Below are 18,773 nucleotides of genomic sequence, written 5' to 3' on the forward strand. Positions count from 1 at the left end.
TTTTCCCGAACTTTATTTTTTTGGGCGGGAAAAAACACCGATAAATACCGCTCAGTGAAGAACGTCGTCCTTTATACCGTGTCGTACGGTAACAACTTTTTACAGAAGCGGCCGCACGCAAGGCCCAGGGGAAGGCGGGAACAAAGAGAAAAAAGGATGAGGAAGAGGCAAGGAGGAGGGAAAGGAGGGATGGTGTTTGGACCCTTGTTTTCACGCCTGGGGTTTGAGGCCGGGAGTCGAGACCCGCGGGTCGTCGGTGCTCGCGGGAGGTTTCACCTGAAAAATTGCTGCCTTCCTCGATTCTCGTCGCGGCTGCGGCAGCTCCGCCCACTTAGCTTATAATTAAACAGCTTTAATTATTCAAAACCCGGGATAGCGCCAAACAAGTTTTTGCCATTAGATGCACAGCTTGCTTGTCGGGCTCGTATCGCTCGCTTGCGCTGTTGCGCGCGTATATAAGAGGACTAGAGCGGGTCTGTCGATGCGGGAAATCACCGGAAGGGGACCCCGGCTGCGTTTCTGCCCCGTGTTGTGGCCGATACTCCCAAAAAGCAAGAGGCCTCCGGAACTTAAATAGTAATAACGAAGTAAAAGGATGTTAGTGAGCAAGGCGAGGGGGCGCTGGGTTACCAACTTCGCCATTAAAACAGCAAAAGGGGAAATTGCAAAAGTAGTAAAATGAAATAAACGAACCCTGTTCAGAGTTCGACCCACCGTATAGTCCAATCTGGCGTTTCTCCTAGGCGCCCGAAAACAAAGGAAAACTGTTTTAGCCTGCAAGAAAAAAAGGAGGGGGCAGGAAACGAAGAGTTGGACGAGGTGGCTGTCAAAAGTTGGTCATATATTCTAATTAGCATTTCGCGGGCAGGGGTCTGCTTTTTGTTCTCTTCGTTGGGGGTCGTTACTTTGCTTCGTATGTCTGGATCTGTTAGTTACTTTACTGGGCGAGTGAAGCTGGAGACATAAGAAAAAAAAAAAGAAACTAAACAGAGTAGAAGGGAATGTTATTTCCGGTCGCATTAACGCTATAGAAAGAAGTGGGCGTATCTATAAAGGTCCACAACTGCGCGTGGGGTGTAAAATATTAAACGAGCTTTTAGGTATACGACATCGATAGATCCCTGTATACTTGTCTAAACGTGTGTCAAAAACTCCTGAGCAAGTAACGAGACAGGTAAACCGGGACGCAGAACAGTGTGTGAAGCTATGGGTGATTATATTCGGGCATACGCGGCCTCCACTTGCTTTTCCTGCATATGAAACTAAAAAAAGAAAAAAGAAAACCAAGAGTGTAATACCGTTTGCTGCGTCACTTGGCGTTTTTCGTATGCAAGCGTCGTGTTTGTATTAGACAGCTGCACAATGACGTATTTTCCCTGGTGTCCTCCCTGTAGTTGGGCTAATTCTCTTTTCTCCTTTGTATTTCAGTTGTGGGAGCCCTCTAGCGATAGTAACTTAAACGTCCTGCTTACTTATGATCGTTCCTAATCTTCAAAACATGACGTGACATACAGTAACACTCTAATAAACTGGCGCTTCGAGATTCGATAGTCCGGGTTTTAAGTAAATACAAGTGGCGCGGGCCAACACAACCAAACTAAAACAGCATAAATATTGAGGCTCTGTGCTGTGACTGCTTGTTTATTGCATACTCGGTTAGCTGACCCGGTGGCGACATCGTGCAGTACGGTTCGAATTCGTGGGCTTGAGTGTTAAAGTGTAACCGCAGAAAAGTATTGACAGCAGCTTCTTTCAACAGTACAAGTGACCCAAGACGACGATAAAGACTGACACGGTATCGTTCGCAGTCAGACATGGTGTAGTTACTCGACGAGTTAAATCTCTTAAAAGCAACAGGGGACTCGAGAGACAGCGGTCCCGCTTCAGTCGTCTGGTTTGGACCACGTGACTTCTCTCACATTCGCTTTACATAATCACTCCTGTATAGGTAGAGTGGGTATTCGTTTTCTGCCCACCACTGTCGAAGCCGTCACCGCCCAGCCAGACATTACCGGTCAACCTCACTTTCTATTACTGGTTGACAGGTTAACGCTTTTGTTAGACGGGGGCTTAAAGTGCACGGAACCGGGCCTCGTCCCCCTGTTCGCGTAATGCAAAGGCCTTTTCTTTGTCTCAGTGGTGACGCGCCGAGCCAGCCGCTGCCGCCGAGAGGGGAGTGTCGTGGTGCCGAGTCAGCGGCGTGCCGTCGACAGCCACGCCTGGCGACCAACTGCCGTCGGCCGGGGCCGGTCTTGGTACGTCTGGCCGCAGGCCTTCTCTGCATTGCCGGGGGCATGCGGCACTCGGCATGGGCGTAGCCTGCATGCGCCACGGTCGGCCTGCTCTCTCCCTCCGACAGAGTAGGCGACGGCAGATGGCGCGGGAGCCGCCTGCCTGAAGCACGCTCTCTCTTCGCAGAGCGTCATTACGACTGCGAATGCGACATTGCGTTGCTTATAATTTGTCGGGTTAGGCCGCCCTGAAAGAAGAGCCATTCTGTATATCGTCTGCCGAGCTAGGCTCCGCTGTGAAGTACGCCGCGTCGTCACCGGCGAGAAAAAACACTCCTGTCGGCTCCGCCAACCGGTATCATTCTTGTTGTGTTGTAGGCGCAGAAAAATGACGCTGCAAAAGCGAAGCTTTAGTGTTCTCAGTGATGGCGTCTCTAACGCGAAAACGGGTGAAGTAAAAGAAAAAAAAAACTCTTCCAGTGGCAGGAATCGAACCTGCGTTTCTCGCGCCATGCAGCCGGCGCCTGTCCGATTGCTCCGTGTCGACAGGGTTGAAGTGGTTTGGGTCTGCAGAGGGGTGCATGGACGTGCAAAATTAGATAGAAAAATCCTTTATCCCGCGGTGTAAAAAACTGCGATGATACGTCACGAGAAAGCTTCGCGTTCAACCATCGTCGTCGTTAGACGGAGGGGTGCCTGACTTAATAAACAGGCTACCGAACCCATCTGATGAAGTTATTCTTTTCCAATGAAACAGTGACCAGACTTGTCGACATGTTGGAGCATGAACGAACGGTTTTCGAGCACATTTCACCGCAGCATCTCTCCTTAGATTGAAGCCCCTCCCAACGGAACCAAATGGCACTTTCAAGCACCGACTGGAGGTTCTAGCTAAGCACAAAGAGCGTCGCGCATGAAGTAAGCACAAATCTGGCAGGTTTCCAAAAGATTTTGCACCACTTCATAAAGTTTTGGGGAAAAAATCTGACGGAGATCGCCCCACAAACGCACGGTACTCAGCAAGGAATGGGGGGACGATGTCAAACCGTGTGGCTATGACGTCACAAATGCCGAAAACGTGCCGGTGTTGCCTGATTACTTGACGTTTACTTTCGAATTTAAAATCCAATCAACAAGGTCCTGCACTGTTTCATCCCCATAATTATTTCGGGAGAGAAAGAACGATTGAGTTCTTAGGTTAAAAAAGGAGGCGTCATGGCCTCTTAAAACACTTAATGTATACCCTGTCTGCTGTTTTGTAAGTCTGTCACAGCAAGCGCGTTGCGGATTGCCGTTCTCAGATCCGTGCCATTTAAGCTACCCCGCAGGGGGCATCTGCTAAAGCAGATGTTTGCGTGTACTGTGCGACACCACGGACCCCGAGCACCCACGTTTAGCCGTGCGTGGCAGCGCCGTGACCGGGGAAAAGAGGGTCCTGGTGGTTGAGCCGACGCCGAGTGCTTGGACCTTTAAGGCCCCTTGGCGGAGGCAACACACCACTTTGGCCTCCGCTTCCCGTAGACGGCACCTCCGGTCTGACCCGCCCGGGGGGAATCGGCAGTCGCCTTTTCCTGTCCTTCCCTTCACCTTTCGCGTTCCTGTCTCCTTTCTAACAACTTTCCTGTCGTCTCATTCTTTCTCAGTTTCCCTTTTTCCTGGCGGCTAGGGTTAACCTTGTGTGGCGGACGACCCTGAGTTCAGCCATATTAGGTTATAGTCGTGGTGTACAGCTGGCGTGGGCAGGACTTGCTCGCGAGTTCCTGTCCCGTCCCCTTGTTGGGCTCCATGGTGGGCGGCTGGCACCATGGCCGAACAGATTTTTCATTTTATGGCTTCTTTTTTTCGCACAACTGATCCCTCTCGTAAAAGAGGGGGCACCGACGTAACTGCTAAGTTTTTCACGAAGAACGTTACGAACTTCCCACGCTTCCACGTGGTTCACAGCAACGATGAAGAGAAAACTGCCCGACTTGTCTCACCATTTCTTGTCGCAAAAACCCTAACTGCCACCATTGGCGAAGGCTACAAAGTAAAAAAACTAGCTAATGGAGACCTCCTACTCGAACTGCTCTACAAACACCAGTGTGACAAACTGCCAGGACTAACATCTTTTGGTGAGATCCCTATAACTATAAGCGAACACAGGTCACTCAACACGGTCCGCGGAGTCATATCCGATGACGACCTAAAGTACGTGTCTGAGGAGGAACTTCTCGAAGGTCTGAAAGAACAGAACGTCACAAATGTGTATAGAATCAAAATCAGAAGAGAAAACAAAGAAATCCAGACTAAACACATGGTCCTTACCTTCGCATCCAGCGTACTTCCAGAATCCGTAGAGGTAGGATACACAAAAATGAAACTGAGACCGTATATTCCAAATCCTCGCCGATGCTACAAGTGCCAACGATACGGTCACGGCTCGCTAAGCTGCCGGGGCCAAGACACCTGCGCCAAATGTGCCTCCAATGAACACCTTACTGAGAACTGTGAATCCGAACAACAACTGTGTGTGAACTGCAAGGGCAACCACGCAGCATACTCTCGTGTTTGCCCAGCGTGGAAAAAAGAAAAAGAGATCATCACGCTGAAAGTGACTGAAAACCTTACATTTCGTGAAGCACGGAGGCGACTGACACCAGCGCATACCCGATCCTACTCCGTTGTGGTGCAACAGGGCGCGGCATCACAGCTGTCTTCGGCGCCTGCTGAAGCCACACAGAGTGAGGCTGAAGCAAGGCCCCCCGCGCCCCCGGTGGAAGCAGCTAGTGCTGCTCCACCACCCCCAAAGCGGGCTGCACGGACCCCTGGTTTGGCAGTCCCGAAGACCTCTGCCCACACGGCTAGGTCCAACACTTCAACACCCGTGCATTCTGCACGAACCTCCAGCGTCTCGGAGGAGACAATGGACACAACTGAGGGAGGTTCTCGGCCGTCTACTTCGGTGGTGCGGCGGAACTCCCTTGAAAATGGAAAGAAAGGCAAAAACCGTATCACGGGACCGAAAACGTAGTTTTCACCTGATACAAAAATAACATGGCATTCCTAGTCCACTGGAATTGTAGAGGACTTTTAAATAATTTAAATGACGTGAAAGAAATATTCGCGACTCATTCACCTGCAGTCTTGTGCGTTCAAGAAACAAACTTGGGTCCTAAACATAAGAACATACTGAAAGGATACCAGGTCTTTCGTTGTGACCGAGAGCAGGCGAATAGGCTCTCTGGTGGTGTCGCCATAATTGTGCAAAATGGTATTGCAGCTAAAGAACATAAACTGAAAACTAGGCTAGAAGCAGTAGCTGCCACCATGCTTGTATTCAAAACAATCACAGTCTGCTGTGTGTACTTGGAACCACAACTCACGGTAACACTGCTTGATTTAGAAGACTTAGTAAATCAGTTACCAGAACCGTTCCTAATAGTAGGTGATTTTAATGCCCACTCATCCTTTTGGGGAAGTAAAAAAACTGATGTAAGAGGCCAGATTTTAGAAGATTTGATTTTGACCAATAATGTCTGCTTACTGAATACTGGTAAGCCTACATACTGCTCCCCAAGCTCAGGAAAGATGAGCTGCTTAGATTTATCCTTTAGTTCACCATCTGTTTTTAGCGATTTTAAATGGGATATCATAAACAACCCATATGGGAGCGATCATCTACCTGTACTCATTAGCGTAACATCTTCACCAACTATTATCCCGACGAAACCACGCAGGTGGAAACTTCAGTTTGCCGACTGGGGACTTTTTGCTTCGGAAGCAAATTTAGACCAAGTTTTTTCAGACACTCTTAGTATTGACGAATTGAATGATGTGTTTACATCCCGTATTGTTAATGCTGCACGCATAGCTATCCCACAGTCCACAGGAGTGGTGAGGCAGAACCACAAAGTATGGTGGACTCAAGAATGTAAGGAAGCAAAAAAGCAGCAAAATAAAGCATGGGGAGTCTTTAGAAGGTACCCAACCCAGGAAAATTTAATAAATTTTAAAAAGGTAAGAGCTAAAGCAAGGTACATTCGCCGAAAAGCTGAGAGAGCCTCATGGCAAAATTATGTCTCGTCCATAAACAGCTCCGTAACATCAAAGAAGGTATGGGAGCAAATTCATAAGCTAAACGGGACGTACTCCCCCTACACACTTCCCCTTTTAACAGCACCAGATGTGCAAACAAGCATAGAAGAACAGGCAGATATACTGGGTGAACACTTTGCCAAAGTATCAAGTTCCGCACACTACACACAAGCTTTCTTAAAGTATAAAAACACAGCTGAGAAACAACGACTGCCAACATTTGGTGGCACAAACGAAACGTACAACAGTTTAATTACACTCCAAGAATTAAAGAGAGCTCTTTTGGCTGGTAAGCAGACCGCCCCCGGGCCAGATGATGTACATTACGAAATGCTCGCTCATCTGTCTGGTCCTGCTGTAGAAGCACTCCTGAAGTTTTTTAACAAAATTTGGGTATCGGGAAAAATGCCGGGAGCTTGGAAAAAAGCTTTTATTGTAGCATTCTTAAAACACGGAAAGCCGCCAACCTCCCCTAGTAGTTATAGACCAATAGCCCTTACGAGCTGTCTGGCCAAAACTTTTGAACTAGTTGTGAATACCAGGTTAAATTTTCTCCTACAATCAAATGAACTTATAGACATTCACCAGTGCGGCTTCAAAAAAGCATGCTCAACAACTGACCTGCTTGTCCGCCTTGAAAATGCCGTACGAGAAGCATTTATACACAAACAACACTGTCTTGCTGTCTTTTTTGATCTCGAGAAGGCCTCTGACACTACATGGAGGTTTGGAATAATGCGGGATTTAGTAGAATTAGGCATACGTGGAAGAATGCTGAACTGCCTGAATGATTTCTTGACAAATCGTTCATTTCAAGTGCGCCTGGGCTCAACCCTGTCGAGGAATTTCGTACAGGAGAACGGGGTCCCTCAGGGCTGTATTCTTAGCACAACATTGTTTGTTGTCAAAATGAACTCCATATCAAAAATAATTCCAAGGTCGATTATGTATTCTGTTTATGTTGATGACCTTCAAATAGCTTGCACATCGTCCAATGTAACGACATGCGAGAGACAAGTACAGTTGACCATAAATAAACTGACAACATGGGCAGACAGAAATGGTTTCCAGTTTTCACCACACAAAACAGTCGCCATTCTTTTCTCACTCAAACGAGGCCTGCAGACAGACCCCACCCTACACCTAAAAGAAATAAATTTGCCCATACAAAATGAACACAAATTTCTCGGCGTAACATTTGACAAAAAACTCACTTTCCTGCCTCACATCAATATCTTGAAAAAGAAAGCATCCGGGGCTCTAAATATACTTAAGGTTCTGTCTCGTAAACACTGGGGTTCTGACAGGTCATGCCTCCTACAAGTTTATCGCTCCGTTGTACGCTCTTGCTTAGACTATGGTTGCATTGTGTATGGCTCAGCAAGGCAGTCCTACTTAAAACGACTGGATCCCGTACATAATTTAGGTTTACGACTCTCGTCTGGTGCATATAGGACATCACCCATTAGCAGTCTTTATGTTGAAACCAATGAACCGCCACTTACATACAGAAGACTCATGCTCACGTGCTCATACATCCTAAAGATCCGTTCACTACCGAAACATCTGTGCTATCCCATAGTCACGAAATGCCCATCTAGGACACTGTTTAATAACAAACCCCAAGCTATTAGACCGTTGCTCCTTCGGTTTGAAGAGAAATGCCAAGAACTTGGTATGCTGGACACATTACCTGGGACTGCCCATAGAACAAAACAACTACCACCTTGGTATACATTCCCTGCTGTGTGCGATTTTACACTGACACACTTTCAAAAAAAGAAAACACCGCGTGAACACATATTACAGGAGTTTTTGGCACTAAACGAAAAATACAAAGGCTACACCTCATTTTACACAGACGGTTCCAAAACAGCATGCTATGCTGGGAGTGCAATAATACAAGGTAAATGGGAGAAGGTGATCAGACTACCTCAGTGCGCCTCGGTTTTCACAGCGGAGTCTTATGCAATTGCTGTTGCTGTGGAAAGAATAAGGAAGGAAAGCATTCCGAAAAGTGCTATCTACACAGACTCGCTCAGCGCGATCACAGCCCTACATTACAAAAATGCAGCTCAACCCATAATAGGAGACATAATACACAATTTAGTGACAGCAAAAACACAGGGACAGGAAATTAAGTTGTGCTGGGTTCCTAGCCATGTTGGGATCAATGGTAATGAGAGAGCCGATGCATGTGCTGCGCAGGCTGGTAGTAAAACAGTAACACAAGTACATATTCCTCATAGCGACTGTATGAAATTTATACGGAGTAAACTCAGAGAAACATGGCAGTCCTCATGGGATAACGAAACAGACAACAAACTTCACATAGTTAAACCCACTATAGCAGAGTGGGAATCAAGCAAACATGAGGAGCGCTACACAGAAGTCATTTTATGTCGTCTCCGCATCGGACATACACACCTGACACATAACTTCCTTCTAATGAAAGAAGATAAACCGAGATGTGAGGAATGCGACCAAGAGCTAACAGTAAACCACATGTTACTCTCATGTACGAAATTTGAGGTCCTGAGAAAAAAGCATTTTAGGCTGTTCTACGACGAACACATTCCATTTCACCCCAGTCTACTTTTAGGAGAAAACGCACTTGTTAAAATTTCCTCCGTTTTTAGTTTTATCAAGGAAGCAGGGATTCTAAGCAAGCTGTAAAGCTGTAACGTGATGTAACCGTTATTATCCACAAAATACACAAAACCTTCTGTTTGGCGCATGATAGCCTAAGTTGCTTATGTGCCATAAAACACAACACAACACAACACACAACACGCCATTTAAGCTAAGCCTAAGCCTAACGCAGCTAAGCCTAACCTTAGCTTCGTGTTACCTTTGTCCTCATATAACCGCGATAGGATAGGATGTGACTCAAGGATCCTCGTTGTGTTCGCCTTACTTGCATATGGGAACCTTGAAGGCAAATTAACGTTGTTTAATCGAAAGTAGGATTACTTATGGATTCTTCAGCCTTCTTTACGTTATGCGAGGCGCCGTTTCTCTTGCTTATCTACTGTTGTTTTTACACTATATTTGCCGTTTTTTTTGTAGCGTGCTTAGACGTTACAACTCGCGAGTGAGCGCCTTTTCCTCAGGAAAATTTACGAATTCTACTGGAGACGAGAAACTCTGGCAGAAGCGTGAGGAGTCACTGTTTTCAGCTGAAGCTATATTTCGTTACGCGAATGAAGGAGACAGTTATACTAAACGCTCCGGAACGAGTGTTTGGTAATATATGTTAATCGCGCCGTATAATTCAAGAGGACTGTTTCTCTAGCTGTACAGCCGGATCTTGGTAATTCGTAGTCGCTTAATTGGAATTTACGGTTAATTGGAAGAGATGTTCCAGTACCGGCAATTTCGCGCGCAATTCAATGCAAGAAATCGGTCGATAATTCGAAGCCAGAACCCAGTATATCGGTTAATTGGAAGTTATATCGAATAGAAAGCTCCAAAGTGACCGCCATATCTGGATCAAATTCAAACTTTTTAAGCGCCAAAACACCGCCGTGCTCTGCACTGATGTCGGCGCCATTGCAACTGAGGCAAGGCAGAGTAGTGAAGTGGTAGACCAGTCGAAACTCGCGCCAGTGTGCGCCTATCTCTATTTCAGGTCCTCAACCTTCTTTATTGCGTACAGCGCCGTGAGAGCAGTTCGCGTGCTGGGGCGGTATTCTCGTGTTTTACCCGTTTTGTGTCGGTTTCAAAAGTGTCCGTTTTGAACAGGCCCTGATTTGCTGAAATTGAACACCCGGATGTGACGCCATGCAAGCACGGCGGAGGTGAGCTACGGCTTCTCGGAGCAGACGATTCGGAGCAGACGATTTTTCGTAGCCTTGTTGTTGGTTCGCTGGCGGAACAATAAACACGTAAAAGATAGTTTAAAATAGGTTTAGTTGTTTAAAATGTGTTTACAAGAACAGTTGCGGAAAAGTCAACCCGAAGCCCACCTACAACAGGAAGTACGTCACAATAAAACGGACGCAAAACGGACGGTTTCAAAACGCACAAACGCGAGAATACCGCCCCTGGACGCTTCAATCTTTGATGTTAGCGATAAGTCTCAACTATCAGTGCAAACCGTGTCGTGCGCTCTAACTGCCGACGAAAGTCGAGATTCTGAACAAAATCAAGAAAAGGGAGACGTGTTGAGGACTAACGCCAATGCTGTTATTGTGCTTTCTGTTTATTTGGAAGTTCGGTTAGTTCGAAGTGTTTTCCGATCCCACTGGACCACGTATTGACCATATAGTTACCACATAGCGACGCCCACCCTACGGAAATAGATGGTTCTTTTCCGTCCCTGAGCTTCCTGGGCGACTTGTGATTGACATGGAGGTTAGCTCACGGCTTGCAAACACTTCTCGCTGTTGTCTAAACCACCAAAGGGTAACACGCGAGTACAGTTATTGTCCTGGTGGCCATTCCGGCAAAGTTTACCTGAAACGTTAAGCGCTGCGACTGATAGTAGTACAGCAGGTATTATTGAACAGAAAAAGGAAACACGAAATTCAGCCCTCATAAGAACTTTGTATATATGAGAGATATCGACATCTGCCTCTGAAATACTACATGAAATCCGAGACTCACTGGATGACTGGTGCTCACTTAGCTTTCTGTAATCTAGACTTGGCTATCCGCTCACCATAAGTAAACGTGTATGAATAAGGTGTGAATTATGCGTGAACATGATAATACGAAATAGAACACACAAATATCCAATATCCCGATTTCCCTTCGTGTGAATAATTTCCATCACATTGTTGAGACGCAAGGGTGAAGTGCCATAACAGCGCTTTCTCTATGTCTCAGAACAAACGCCATCATTTAACCTCCGCGAAGCTGTAATCGTACATGTTGCTTTCTATGGTCCCTGTTTTTGTGTAAGTGCTTCATTTGTACGTGACTGTATACGCACGTGACAACACAACGAGAACAACGGCGCAAACTCGCAGTTTTGTCTCTTGGTCTGTAAAAGGGAGAGGGGAGGACGATTTTTGCCACTTTCCGCGTCTCAGGAGGCAACATTTGCAGGTGAGCTCTGACTACCCATTAGGGGAGAGTCGAGGAGAGAGGGGGAATGAGAGTGAGAGAAAGGCGCACCGCGGACAAAATGGCGGTGAGCGCGGCCCCCAGACATGAGGAGCAACAGCAAGCAGAAGACAAACCCACGCAACACCGTGGCACGATCTTAGTGTACACCCGCCGCGTAGGCTCGATGGTGAAAGAGCGGCTCGACAATTAGGGGACTCGTACGAGAAGGGGCCCCAAGGCCGGGAGGTGGTCACCGCCGCCTGCGGCGACGGCGGCGGTGTGGTTCGTGATGGATGCAAACGCTGCGGCGAGTGCGTACAATTACAGGGGAGGCGGTGGTAAGTGCATCCCGAGCTCTGTGCTCTCGCGATCCCGGCATTCCGTACGGCGCCCGCGACCACCGCTCTGGTACGATGCCCCTCTCCGCGTGCGCCACCGCCTTCTTACTATTTCCTCGCTGCCCGCGTCGTCGATAGCCTGAGTTTTATCCCCCCCCCCCCCCCTTTTTTTTTTGTACATTAATAAGAAGCCGCGCATGCGCACGTCTTACGTCCTCGCACGCATAAGAAATTGCTTCTCTTTCCGCGGGGTTGTAAGCGTAGCGTCACGAACAAAAAAGTACACAATTTCACCTTTTATAACGCAGAGTTTTTTTATCGTTGGCCTTGCATTAAGATTTCAAAATGCCCGTCGGTCTCTGTCCATGCGCCCCAAACAGCCCGCACTTGCTCGCATCCGCCTTTTCCAGGCTTCTACGCAGTACAGGGCGCCACAATCAACCACTCACACGCCTGCCGCATATACACACTTTTTCGTAATCTGGATCGGGCCACCGACTGTTTGATTTCCTCCCGTTTGAAGAGCTGCAAGTCAGCAGCTAACACGTCGTAAGCGGCACTTTTACGTGAGTGTACGCAAAATATGAAGCACAACCGATGCAAAGAATAAAGCCCCTCATGCAGCCCCTCATGCAGCAATGTCATTATGTTCAGACTGCTAACGACGGAACAGACACATCCCAACTTTTAAAACGTAACAAGCAGTGCCCCGCGTAATTTTGTTGGCCAAGATGTCAGCTGACGTCATTGTTTAAAAACGGTATACGACATTTGCGACGCAGCAATCTCAACTCTTCGTAAGACTGGAAGTTTTTGTTGTGATCGGTACGGCAGATTCGGGTGAAATTTTACATTCGTATGGAGAAATGTGCACAGAACTACTTGCCTCAACTTTAAACATGACGACAGCGCGTAAACGCCGCGGCTGTCTGATGCCCCCTTTCTTACGGTAATTTTTGCTTGGAACAATTCGCATGCACGAGAGAATTTTTTTTTTCGTTATCCATATCCAATTAAAGCCATTTTTGTTAGATGCGTGCATTTTGTGTTGCCTTCACTGCACCTACCTCCCCCTTTTTCTATACTGCAGTAGTTTTTAGGGAATCGATTTTTTTTTTCTGTTTACCTAATCTCAGTTAACTATTTAGAGATGCCTGCAACGTGGCTTCCTTGCACCGCTCCAGCAAATTAAACACTCAACACAGGCGTCGATTCAGGCAAACCTCACAAAAAATGAAATCGCAATGCTGTTTGACATGCGGGTACTGACGCGTTGCTGCTGCTCGACTTCAAGTATCCTCTACCATTGTTACTACCCTCCTCTTATTGCGCACATGCGTATATAAATAAACATATGCATATCAGGTAGGCCGTTGCTCTATCCCTAAGGCGATCTCATTGGTGATGCCTATCGAGTGCTTGCATAGCAACTCATAAACACCGTAGCGTCGAATATTGTTGTTGTTGAATGTGACCCCGAAATCTCATGCACAGCCCTCCTTTGCTACATTTGCGACAGTTCGAGTATCACTAGCTTTACCATCGCGCAGAGCCGCCATCGATCGCGCAGAGCCGCGATCCGGTCTCCAAGCCGGCTTTGTTTGATTGGCAGCCCTTCCGCACCCCCAGCCCACCTCTCTCTATTCAGCTGTCAGTCATCTCAGTCTCTCTTTTCGTCTCGCCCACTCCGCGACAGAGCTACATAATTTATGCAGCCGCTTCCCGAAGAGGGGTCTCATGCTAAATGTTTTAGTAGTGTTGGTGTTCTTAGACGGCCGCCGTAGCCGATTTAAACAGTGGATTCCGATTCTTGTGACCAAACTCTCTCTTCTCTTTCTTGTCTTTATGTTTCAAAAAAGCGGAGAATAAGAGAAACGAAAATACCGACCGATAAAATGAAACTGCAGCATGTACTCCGGTAGCAGTTAACTACAAACAACAACTCAGATTTTTAAATCAACAGCCGTGATCCGTATACCGTCAACATAGGAGGGAACTAACTAGTGTCAGAGTACTTCAATGCTTGAGGGGCTCTGCTAGAGAACTCGCTTGAGCACAGTTTTTCGCTCGTCACGGCACCACTGAAGGCGTTAGCGTCCTGTTTTTGAGCGACTATATGCGGATTCAGATGCAAGTCACTAATAGCAAATCTGGTCACGCCAGTGTCGTAGGACTAACTCAGACTACATAAGAACCCTTCGGGACGTAGGCGGGGGTGGTGGTGGTGGTGGTGGTAAAAACATTTATTGAGCGGGCTGCAAGCATCTCGTAGATACCGTGCACTTCACAACCACCGTCTACAAGTGAGCGGAAGCGCAATATAAACGGCTCAAAATTTTAAAGCTTTCGATGGCTGAAATTATGGCAGACTCTAGTAAGAAAGGGAAAAAGATTGAGGAAAGTAATTGCTGCCATACGGCTGGGTTCCTGGGTGTCGAAGCGGAGCCCATATACGTCGTGCTTTGAGAACCTGGGGCGAAAAAAAAAGACAAAACAAAGGAAAAAGAGAGGAAGCGGTTCAGCGCGGGGCTGGAGGCAAAATTGAAACAAGTGGAAGGTGAAGAAAAGAGGGTAGAAAAGAGGGAAGAACGCATGCATGAACAGACAACGCGGATGCGAGTTAAAAGCGCGATAAGGGCGTCCCTGGTCGTCGCCGGGAGACCAGGCGCCAGCCCTGAAAAATGATAGGCGTGGGCAGACAATGGCTGTTCGTTACCAGCTCGCTTGCTGCTGGTTGCGCTGGCGCAGTCAATACGCGCGCGACGACACGGGGACGCCAGGAGCTGCGCCCAGGGGCGAATGGGGAGGCGCAGGAAGGGTTGGCGGAAAAAGGGTTGCGGAAGGGGGAAGCCCGACGTGGCTCTTCACGGTGCACGGTCGGTACCGGCGGCGGTTGCGAGGCTCCTCTGGCAGCTTTCCACACAGTCCCACGCTTTGTTCTTGCGCAGATATGCTTGTGGCAAGTTCGCGGCGTGTTTGAGTTCCGGTTCTGGGGCGGTATATATACGTGTTGCTTCTCGACTTCGTTGTCTTTTTATTTACGCTTTGAAAACTCTCTTTCCTGCGTATTTGTCGTCCAGCCTACCTAAACAGACTGGCGCCTGTCTGCCAGAAAGATTTTTGTGTGTGTGTGTGTGTGGGCGCGCGCGTGTGAGCTGCTGTCTCCAGGCGATTGTCCTCGAGGCAATTCGCCGGAAAGTTTTTCTCCGATACCGCGTTTCTAGTCCATCAGCAATGTGGGGAAGCTCTGTAGTCGTTTGCTGTTTGGGGGGGGTGACAAAGTTGGTTTAAATATTTGTATTCAAGCGATATTCTGGCAATTTTTCGTAATTCCTCTCATTGACGACACAAGCAAGAAGGAGAAGAAAGACAACCGAAGAACGCAAACGGCGGTCGTTTCGTCGGGTAGGCTGTTATTAATACGCACGAGCGGCACTGAAGAGCGCACTGGCCATCCGCGTTAAGCTTTTCTTACCAATTTTTTTCCGTTCATTCTTGAAAAAAAGTCAGGATTTGGGATTGCCGAACAATACATGGCCGTTGTTTGAATGATCGCCGCTGCAACCAAGGAAAAAAATATCGACGCGATGGTCGTTGTCTTCATTAGAATCTCCAAACGGTTACGTTTATTCGCAGGATGTTCCTTTAGTGTTTGTTTGGAAAGATTATGCAGCGGGGACGCGAGAAACCTTGGCGGATAACGCGTACGAGAGATAGGACTAAGCAGCCCCCTTAAAAACAATGAAATAATTGTCTTGACTGTGTGACGGGAAATATTGTAGTGAAACTTTATATGTTTAAGCGAAAGGAAAATCCGGTGGTCCCGCGTACACAGAAAAGCCTTTCGGCGCGACTCCATGCGCGTGCGCAAAAAAAAAAAAAAACAGGTTGGAAAGAGGAGAGTAGCTGGCTGGGTTTATAGATGACGTTGCTACACTCACGCGTCTACCGACACTCGTTAGTAGGAACGGTGCATCAGAGGGAGCGAAAAAAATTGGATTGGAAAAACTTCATTGGGGCCTGCGAATAAAGTCGTATTGGTAGGTCTTCGTGACTTGGCCGGAGTCGTTACCGCAGATGTAGCCAACCCGGCTAGGGGCCCCCCGCTCCCTGTCACCGAGTCGCCGGGGTGCCCCTGCCTGGCCAGCGCCACGAAAAAGAAGCTCCCTCGCAGCAGTACTACTGCGTAAAGCACAGCCCAAGCGGCAGCGGCCGGCAGGGGTGGTGCGGCGGTTCTAGTGGAGCAGCGTCGACGTTGCAATGGCAAATACCGGCCACACGTTACAGCTTCTCTTTTTAACCATCTTTACGGAGTGCATTAGAGCATTTTTAACAGTTTAAAAATTCGTACCTTTCTGCCAGCTCGATTAACTTGATGCAACATTGTCCTTGCTTTTTCTCGTTTATTCATCACATCGTTAAGAAGTAATAGAAAATCAAAGTTTCCAGAAGCCAACGCTGCTTCTGCTTGTTGCTGAAGAAAACGTTCCTCTCAAAGCAAGCCACGGCAGCGACCTAACCGTTGTTGAGACAGCATGCTTGCACCTCCCTATTTCTCGTCTTCTCCATCGTAACACGAGAGAAGCGTCGTCGGAAACTTATCCCGTCGAGCGCACGAGCACTGCAGAGAAACTAACGTCGCGAATAGAGTCGGGCTTTTGCGTCGTCGCCCGCGAGGAGCTGGCGAGGAGCTGCCAACACCACCACGGCACCGCGGGCGTCGCTGCCGGGGATGTCGGGCTCGCCCTCCCAGCTCACCCTCCCCGCTTCGACGTGTCCCTGCCTTCCCTTCCCCTCCACACCCCTGCCTCTCCGCCTCGTCGTATCCCAACTGATCAATGGGAGCGCAGAGCCAATGCGTTGTTGAAAGTTTGGAAAGCAGTTTATTGATCCACTCCCCCCCCCGCTGCCCGAGAGAGGCCGGGCAGGGAGAGAGAGGCGACGACGAAGTAAAAGCGAAGCAGGCACCTAAAAGAAAGGGGGAGGAAGAGAGCACAGGGTGTGGGGAGGGTGGCGGCGGCGTGGATAAGACGAACTCAACCAAACGCGCCTTTCTTCATGCTAACTGCATTGGGTGAGCTGGCGCACTGCTGGCTCTTAGCCACGAAGCCCGCTTTGCAGCTGTCCCCCCCTTGCCGCTTCTCCCCTGAACCCCGCCTCGCCCCAGCGCTTTCATCCGTTCGTCGAGATTCCTGGGAGAAAACAGGGAAATCGAATTTGCGAGCACTTTTGCGCAAGTGACAGGACCGGGCTGCCGGTTTTGTTTGCTGCCCGGGTTGGGGCGCGTCGAGGAAAGAAAACTTCACAAAGCGAGACGGATGCGCCCCTCCCCCCTCGTTGTCGTCGGATCGTCCTCGTCTCGAGAGAAGAGCGCGTTTGTCTCTGTGTGGGTGTATGGTACCAACGCCGCTACAGGAGGGCCTCTGTTGATATCTCTTTCGCCGTTGTCTCTATTTGAGGCTCTTCCCGGCCGCGGCTTTCTCCGCTGGCTCACTTCTGGAGACACCTCATTCGCGCTTGCGGGATCGGTCGTTCCTTTCGTGTTGCGCGCCTGCCTCCTCGGACATCTATTTTTGCGGCGTGATCCATTTCGCTTGCCGCCTATCTCTACACACGGCAGCTAAAACGTTTACAGTGCACTTTAGCCGGGCTCCTGTCGCCACTTTCACGAACCGGGCAAATGAAGTTCACTGTGCTCTTAACCAGTTTCTTGTTGTTGGAAGCATCACTAGACTGCTAGTTAAATATTTGCTATTTGCACAGCTGCATATGCCCACCAGGGGATTTACTGTTTGGTTCTGGCTTCTGCATTAAAATCATTATATATATATATATATATATATATATATATATATATATATATATATATATATAGTAAATAGTCAGAGAGACTACAAGAAGAATCACAAAGTTGTTGTTTACTCACGTATCGGCAAAGGGATTTGCCTTCATATGAATACAGTTTACGTCACATTATTGCCATAAAGACTTGTATCACTTTTCTGATGTACCTTAACGGCAAATGGTGAGAAAGAGCGACAGAAATTTCAGAGAGGCGGCGTATGTATACGGTCGGGCTATGCTTGCGGAGCAATAACGGAGCAAATATATAGGGAAAGAAGAACGAAAAAATTCACAGCATATCCACGGGGTGAATGATGATGAGTGGGCGAAGCTCCTGAGGGGAAATCATCGGTAAAACCGTGACTCTTCAGTGAAAGTTCGCCCACTACATCTGTGTCCGAACGTAACGTCTAGAAAGTCTCGCTTAAACCGCGCGTCGGCACCTTGGGGCTGAGCTCGCCTGATGCGTTTTGCAGACGCCTCACGAGCTCTCACTGCATCGGGGTCTGCCTGCCGATACGCGCGCTTTCTCGCCGCTTCCCGTTCTCTGACGTTTTGGAGATCCTCTTCGCGCCGCAGCCGTGCCGCTTCGCGTACGGCAGGGTCCTCGCGCCGTTGCCGTGACGCTTGGGCCTCTCGTTCTCGAACGCTGGGATCTTGGCGGCGTCGTCGCGCAGCCAGACGACACGCTTCGGCCTCCCGCTCTCGTACGGCAGGATCTTGGCGGCGGCGTCGCGCAGCTTCACGGAGCGCTTCTGCCTCGCGGGCTCGCACATCTGCAGCCTTATCCATCGGGCGACTCCGAGCGCGCGCCAACAGCGAACGGATTTTATTACAACGCTCCCCGCCATCTAGTAAACAATCCAAGAACTAAACTAGAGGTAGCCACGCCATCTAGTAAACAATCCAAGCGCATCTTTTCATCATATACAAGTACCGCCATCTAGTAAACAATCCAAGAACTAAACTAGAGGTGGCTACATACATACGTCGAGGATGGACAGACCCACGCCCTAAGGAGCTTCGCCCCTAAAAAATAGCCCAAAACACTGACTTGAAAATGCAGGCGTCCTGAATGTACTACAAAACGACAACTAAACAAGGGGCAGGTTACCGATACATGTGGACTGCACGTGCAGGCACGGTAGTGCGCGGCCAGCTTTGAACAATGTGGAATCACTAAAAGAAGAACCATGTACACAAAAAGGTAATCAACAGGAGACAGGTGTCG

The 18,773-nt window shown here is 48.5% G+C and overlaps 1 long non-coding RNA gene across 1 annotated transcript in view; it reads left to right on the forward strand.

Moving 5' to 3' along the window:
• LOC144180391 (uncharacterized) overlaps positions 1-18,773 on the forward strand; it is a 61,785-nt gene that overhangs the window by 3,020 nt on the left and 39,992 nt on the right. Inside the window, exon 2 of the long non-coding RNA XR_013324393.1 lies at positions 2,138-2,255. This is a non-coding gene — a long non-coding RNA (uncharacterized LOC144180391). The remainder of the gene's footprint in view (positions 1-2,137; positions 2,256-18,773) is intronic.

Source organism: Haemaphysalis longicornis, unplaced genomic scaffold (assembly GCF_048455015.1).
Source record: "Haemaphysalis longicornis isolate Haplotype H1 unplaced genomic scaffold, Haemaphysalis longicornis Haplotype H1 scaffold_4, whole genome shotgun sequence".
NCBI classification, from domain to species: Eukaryota; Metazoa; Arthropoda; class Arachnida; order Ixodida; family Ixodidae; genus Haemaphysalis; species Haemaphysalis longicornis.